The following is a 7,684-nucleotide window of genomic DNA, read 5'->3' on the forward strand; positions in this document are numbered from 1 at the left end:
GGCAGAGGGGTACCTCCCCCTCGCCTGCACACCCCTGCTCTTCGGCCTCGCCCTGCAGCTCCTGGAAAGCCCAACAGAGTGCAGAGCTGGAGGTGGAGACCCCAAGATAAGGCACTTAATGGGACCACACAGCAACTCAGTAGCAGAGCCGGAACTAATAGCAAACTTTTACCAAGGGATCACTTTGTACCAGGCACTGGGATAAGTCCTTTACAGGCATCACCTTATTTAAAAGTCTGTAACACCATGAGGCAACTATTCTTATTCCCACTTTACAGAGAGGGAAACTGAAGTACAGACACAGTAACTCACCCAAGGTCACGCAGCTCCTAAGTGGGGAAGCTGGCTTAGAATCCAACAGGGCCCCCCCACTCCCTGCCAAGACCACACGCTGAACCATGATACTGCACTGCCCCCAGGCTACCTTCTACTAGAAGCACACTGCCTCTTCAGCAACCTTCTCTCAGCCTGCAGTGCATGCGAGCGGCCCCCTGCCCTCCTGTCAGCACTTTGCAGGACACCGAGTCCTCTGACAACTCGATGAAACCTACAGAGTTTCTCTGCAGAAAAAGAATGCACAGAAACTCCTACAAAAGGTTGCACATGATTTCAGGGGTTCACAGACCCCTGCATTGGTGAGAATGGATGGGTCAAGATCACAGGATACTCAAGAGATAGGGGGTGGCAGAGGGAGGGGACTCCCCCAAGCCCTTTGGGCCCCTTCACATCTGTAAACTCAGAGCCCTAATGCATAGCCACTCAAGTCCACAGGCGTGGGCACGAATGAGAGCTCAGGGTCTAGTCATCCCTCAGGGCTAGGAGAACAGAATGAATCACAACACACAATAGCCTTCGCCTCTGCACCCACTTGGTGTGACTCACAGCTCCCAGCTGTTGGGCAGACGGTGCACAGCTGGGCCCCAGCATCTGGACGAGGATAGCATCATCAAGCGCACCATTCTGGCCTCCTCCCCACCACGCAGTCACTATCCAGTGGGCCCACCTCGCTGCAGATCAGACCTGGCCTTGCCCCAACCCCAGCAGCTCTGAGTGTTTACAAGAGAGACCCCAGCACAGCCCCTGCCCAGCCTCCACGCGGGCCGTGGCCCTGGGAGTGCTAAGCCAAGAAGACAGCCCCTTGCAAGGCACCGGGAAACCAAGCTCCAGTCCCAAGTCTTCTGCTGCCTCACTGTGGGACCTCAAGCAGGCCCCTCCCCCATCTCAGAGCCTCGGTTTCACCAACTATAAACGGGGGAGACAACCTGGTCAAGTCCTTCCCAGCTCCAAAGCCCTGCGCCTATAAACAACAGCATCTGACAAACTTCACGGAGCTGTGGGATCCTGCTTCAGGAAGTTACATAAACATCCTTCAGAGAAACAAAAGTCAAACCTAAAGACTGCTTTTTTTTTAAGGATATCAAGAAGCCCTTTTTATAGTGCAACTTCCCCCATCCTACTTCCATTGTTCCAAATATCCTCTCAGGACCCAGAAAATACATTTGGTTTCCGTCTGGGGTTTGGGCTTCTTGGTGTTCTTCCTCTTAGAAGCTGCCTCACCCCTCCTTGGCAGCTTTCTCCGCAGGACACACCCATCTCTGCCCCCAGCATTGCTCTGGGCCACCCTGAGGGCTACGGCTCCCCAGCCTGCCAAAGATGGGGGCAGGGACAGTTGTCCGGAAACAAATCCTTCTGTGGTCAGAACAGAGACAGCTCTGGATTCTGGTCCCAGTATGTGGCCCTAGCTGGGCAAATCTTTGCTTCTCTCTGGGCCTCAGCTCCCCATTGAGAAAGGAAGGGGTCCCTAACTGTGTCAGAAAAGCCCTCGGGTACCTTGGGGCCACTGAGACAGAAAAGAACAGCTGGACAGACAGTGGGCTCTGATCTTCACTTCCCTATCCCCTCCTGCTAGAACCAGAGGAGATCCACTTTTCTGTCTCTGATTTTACCTCTTGTCCTACCTCGGGGACCTTGAACTCAGCACTGAGTCTCTCTGTGCCTCAAATGGCCCAAAAGACAGGGAGAATGACAGTGTCTGCAGTGGGGGCCAGAACTGGGGAGCCTGAGCCCTAACCATCCCAACACAATCGTATCACCGCCCCCCCGCCAAGCCTGATTCACTCATTTAATAGAATATATACTTTCACATCTTTAGAAAACCAATCTACGTTGTGCCTTCTACACCAACACTGCAAGACAAGTCCCCACTGCCCTTCTCTCCCATGAGATCATGCTTCTAAACACCTCTACAGAATTCTACAGAACTGCTAGATCTACCACCTTATGGCCTATGGCCTCAGTCTACAAAACGGGGACAATAATAGTGCCTACCTTCCACGATGATTCTGGGGATTACTCCAGATAAGATTACATAGAAGTGCCCAGCAAGTATTGATAAGCTCTCAATAAATGTGAGTAGCAATTATATGATCATCATCATTAAAATTATTGAGATGCTTAAAACCACTGGACCGGTGACAGCTAAGGACCCTTAGCCCCTCTCAGATCACATCCAGACACTGTAATGGCTAATGCATACACGCACCCCTGCCCCCAGCATACACACTTCTCTGAAGCAGGACTCACACTCTCTGCCCAACCCGAAGCCTGGGCCCAGACCCAGAACACAACCAGCTTGCTCCAGGCCCCCATACTTGCCACCCATGCTTCAAGTCTCCAGTCCTGCCTTCCTCAAGTAGCCCCAGCACTGTATCCTGTGATCATCAGAACCACAGTCCTGTGTCACAAGATTGTTTCCTGGGGGTAGGAAGCTGTTATAAGATGGTGGCTCCTTATAAACAGGGTAGAGAGAAACAGGGCTTTCCTCTGGGTCCTCCACATTTGCTGAATGTCTGGATATGCTGAAAACAGGAAAGCCCAAGGAGAGAGGCATCCATTCTTTTTAATACCTAACCAAGTGTTTCTCAAACTTTAGCATGCATTGAAATCCCCTATAGGGCTTCTTAAAACAGATTGCTGGATCCCACCCCTCAGTTTGTGATCTGCGGTGGGACTAGATAATTTGCATTTCCAACAAGTTCCCAGGTAATGCTGATGCCACTGGTCCAGAGACCAACTCTGAGAACCACTGACTTAACCTGCAGGTGAAATCAGGGAGAGTTTCTGTGAATATGTGAGGCTCACACTTCTGTAAAAGCAGAGTAGGAGCTGCCCAGGTGAGGAGAGGAGGGAGGGAATCCAGGCAGAGGGAGCAGCACCAGTGAAGGCCCTGTGATGACGATGCTCATTTCTCCTCACCCGGCCTCTGCCTGGGCAGGTCGTGTAAACCAGAGGTGGCTGCAGCTGCGCAATGACTACAGCAGACCTCCGCCGACGGCCACCCAGACCTGCCTGGACAGGCCGATCCTTGGCCGGCCTGCCGGTGATGAGAATCCTAGCCCTGCCTCATGGAGCCAGACCTCAGGTCTGAACGAGGCCAGTCCTCACATCTCAACCACTTGAGTGCCAGGATTCTGCTCCGCACCTCCAGACGCCACCCCTTCCATCTTGGCTAGATGCGATAGTTTACGTTTCCTCATTTCTGGTGCCTTGCAGAACAAGTCTGCTTCATCTCGCCAGAGCAGCCCCTCAGAAAGCAGCAGACCCTGACAGTAATCCCCCGAGTCTGAACCTCTCCAGGCTGAGTGTCCTCCTCACTAAGCCTTAGGTGCTACATCTGCTAAAAGGGGATAATAATGGTGCCTAATTCCTACCGCTGTCCGGAGGATTAAATGAGCTCCTCCGTCGGTAATAACAACACCAACCACAACCACGACCATAACTAACAGGGACTGAGCTCGTAGTTATGCACCTTCCCTGCATTATCTTTCTAAATGCTGTGAGATGGGGACAATTATTATCTCCTTTGTACAGATGAAGAACTAAACAGCTTGCTCAAGGTCCCATAAGTAGGAAGTGGCCCAGCAGGGATGTGAACCCAGACCGTCTGGCTCCAGAGCCAAGCTCCCAGCCTCTGCTCTGTCTGTGTCCTAGTCACCTGCCCCAAGATCTTGCTCAGATCACCTCTCCCTGCCACCATCCACTCCCCTTCCCAGGGCAGAGGGAGGCCTCTCAAGGCTCCAGCCCACAGTGCACAGAGTCCAGGGTAAGCGCCCCTGGTCCTCAAGGCAGCCTCAGGGCCTGCCAGCCAGACCAACTTATCTGGCACAAGTTTTAGATACCACTCAACATGGCCACGAGGGACGAGGCTGGGGCTACAGATAGCTCTTGAGCACCTTAACCGTGATGAAAGGACAGAAGAGGAAAAACAGGTGTAACGAAGAGAGGAAATTCTGTCAGGCTTCCGGACAAGACCAGCAGCTCCCACACCCCATGCAAATCACCCTATCTCTCAGTGCCTCGGTTTCCTCATCTGAACAAGCCTTCTCAAGCCACTAGACAGAAAGTTTAGCAACTCAAACTCCGGGATTCTGCTCTCCATTTTAAGAGGACAGATCACCTCCCAGGTACAAATAATAATAACAATAACCGTCGTTGTCTGTGAAGAGCACCTATTCACTGGACTCTTACCATGGGTCAAGCACTGATCTGCTCAGCCTCCCTAGCAGAACAGGACTATTATTATCCTCATTTTGCAGATGAGGAAATCAATACCCAGAGAGATTTGGGTAATTTGCTCTAGATCTCACAGTTAATGGTGGCAGAGCTGGGATTTGAACCCAGGACTTCTGACCCCATTCTGCAATGCCGCCCACCCCACTGGTGCAGAAACAAGCCCCACACAGCCCCTGCATCCGGAGCACAGAGCCTAGAGGAGATGAGACACGTCTTTAAGGAACCAGAATTCAAAGCCAGGCATGTGAAGGGCCCCGTGAGAGGTGCAGATAACAGGCTCTGCACATGGAAAGGAGGGAGCGGGCAACGCCAGCTCTGTGGAATTAGGAATGACTGCACGGAAGAGGTGACACTGGAGCTGAGCACTGGCGGGGGAGGATTTTTGGGCGGGTGAGGGGAAGCGACTGGGTGCAGCATTCCTGCCATGAGCAGAGACGTGGAAGCAGGAAGGGACGGGGCACACAGTGGGAGGGAAAAGAGGCAGGTTTTGTTGGAGGGCTGAGGGGGTTGTGGGGGTGACATGGAGCAGCACCTCCCATATCTTGCCCTCCAGTAAATACGCACTCATTCGCAAACCACATTTTAAAATTAAATCCAACTTGTGTCAAGAAATAAAACAGGCAGGAATAAAAAGGGTCAGGAGGCAACTTAACACAAACTCTCCTCCATCTAGATAAGAGCTTCAGTCCCCCCTGTGACTCCGTGACAAACAGGCTCTAGCCCTGAGGACACACAGTCCAAGACATCCACCCCTTGCACCAAGCTCCAAACCTCCAAGCTGGGGCAGAGCTTTGTCACAGCCCCACAGGCAGGAGAAAGCACCTTTGCTGGTGACCCCCAAGACCAGGAGACCCTGCTTTAACCCCTAGTGTGGAGAAGGAAGGGGATAACCCTGGCCCCCCACCCCGACTCCTCCCGTTCCTCACTTTCAAACCCTCCAGCTCTTTCCCCCAGCTCCTACTGATTTGGCATAATTTAGACTTATTTCTTCACATTTGAGGAAAGAGAGACTGAACCCATTTCACAGACTGGGAAATGGAAGCAGAAGGTTCCAGTCCTCTGTGAAACCACAGTCCCAGAAAGCCCAGGCTCCGACAGCTGATCCAGACATCCCCAGGGGCCCCTTGAAGGTCAGCTGGGCTGAGTGCATTCCACAGGGCAAGGACTCTCCCAGGCAGAGCACTGTGGGCTGGGCACATACAGAGAACTTCCCGAGATGCGCAGGAAGGGGCAGCTCCAAAACGCTATGAGAAAAACAGGGGGCGGAAGTAGGCCAAGTGCCACCCCAAGTGTTGAGACTCTCGGGTGAAAAGGGAACTGAAAGAGGTCACCCAGGCCTGACCCTGCTCTTACACACCCTCTGCACCCTCTCCAACTCTCCGGCCTCTCTGCATTCCTTGAGCAATGGGGACCTTGCCTCCTCCCCAGGTAGCTTATTCCCCTATTAGCTTCCCTGGCACTCTTGGTGCAGTCTCTGTCGTCAGGAGCCGCACAGAACAAGACTATGCCCTCTGCCCGTAGAGAGCCCTGAAGGGATTTGAAAGCAGTAACACTGCCCCCTTAAGGGCCCTTCCCCAAACCTTAGACCACCTGTGATGACCCCAATCCTCAAGGCAGCTACCAAGTCCTGCAGCCTCCCGCTCCTTCTCTCTCAGTCCCATGGCCTGAGTCAGACTTTGGTTAGCTCTCTGCTGGACCACGATCAGCAGCATCCCTGAGCTGGTCTCATCCCTGCCAATCTTGCCACGATCTTTGCCCAAATGACCCATGAGAGGAGCAGCACTACAGGGCAGAAGCAGTTCAGGTCTGGGTTCAAACACAGCTCTGTAAGTGATTCGATGCCTCTGAGCCTCCATTTCCCCATCTGAAAACAGGGCGGGGGTGGCATTACCAGTGGCAGCAGCAGCTACTTTGCAGGAGTATTGTGAGATTTCAATGGGGCATTTGTAAGGAGCCTGGCACAAGGCGCAGTAACAGGCATCGACTCAACGAGCTGCTTAAAACCCTCTGTCCTCTCCACCAGCTACAGAGTAAAATCCAAACTCCCAAGCAGGATCCCGCAGGCTCCCCAGGACCCGAGCTTGCCCCCACTGACCCCCTTCCCGCAGCCTGCATCCTCACAAACACTTCCTCCCCCAGGAAGCCCTGCCGACATTAACAACCAGAAGAGCTTTTCCCCTCCACTGACCTTCCAAAGCCCAGCTATCACTGATCACATCCTGCCTCTTCGCCATCACTTGATCCTTGTCTTCCCTCCCCCATCAGATCAGCAGCCTCTCCAGTCAGAAACCAGCAGCACCTCACCCCACTTCATTTCCCCATCACCCCTGTCCACAGACATTTTCCATACATATTTAACAAATTACCCTAACGTTCCATTTCAAGTAAAGAATGTCCAAGTCCTTCAAACAGTCCAGATATTTCAAGTCATACCCCAAACCAAATTCCAGGCCAGCAGAAGTTTGCCCAGTCTCTAGGGACTTGCAGGCCTGGCTGTGGCCCCAAAGCATGGAAGACAGGTCAAGCAGGGCAGAGAGGGCTCTGCACTGCTGAGGCCAGAGCCTACTTCTAAGTTTCTTAGTCGGCCCCTCGGCCAGCCCCCAGCCTATGATTTCATACTCTTAACCACATCCCCAACTCGTGATTGTAAAACTGTTCCTTGCATACCCCTTGTGATAAGAGGCTCACTATCCATCTTTTCTTCCTTGCTGGCTCCTCTCTTCACCTGTTGATTCTTCCAGAGTCCTCTCCTCCTGCTCTGATCACAAGAACAAGGAGAGTCTGACCACATGCCAACCGTCATCCTATCCCTCAGGACTCCTTTCAGCCTTCTGGCCCCTCCACTCAGTCCTTCACTTTTCTGAGTCCCCACAAAGTCCAACTAAGTAGTGAAATTTTTCACTCTTGTTCCTGAGAGCTGACAGTGAACTGTCAGCCCAGGAGGGCTCCCTATCCCCTGAGCCCAGGAAAAGCCTATGGACCCTGGACACCCCACGCACAGTGCTGCAACAGCCCTCGGAGCAGTTAGAACAGCAATGCACAAACTTCCTCTCCCAAGAACTTCTTTTATCATCTACTACTCCATTGTTTTCAGATGTCACATTAACTAGCA

At 52.7% G+C, this 7,684-nt stretch overlaps 1 protein-coding gene across 24 annotated transcripts in view; it reads right to left on the bottom strand.

Moving 5' to 3' along the window:
* Nucleotides 1-7,684, bottom strand: part of NDST1 (N-deacetylase and N-sulfotransferase 1) — an 80,645-nt gene that overhangs the window by 45,835 nt on the left and 27,126 nt on the right. The gene's annotated exons all lie outside the window — the stretch shown is intronic.

The sequence above is a fragment of the Equus przewalskii genome, chromosome 13, assembly GCF_037783145.1.
Source record: "Equus przewalskii isolate Varuska chromosome 13, EquPr2, whole genome shotgun sequence".
Lineage (NCBI taxonomy): Eukaryota > Metazoa > Chordata > Mammalia > Perissodactyla > Equidae > Equus > Equus przewalskii.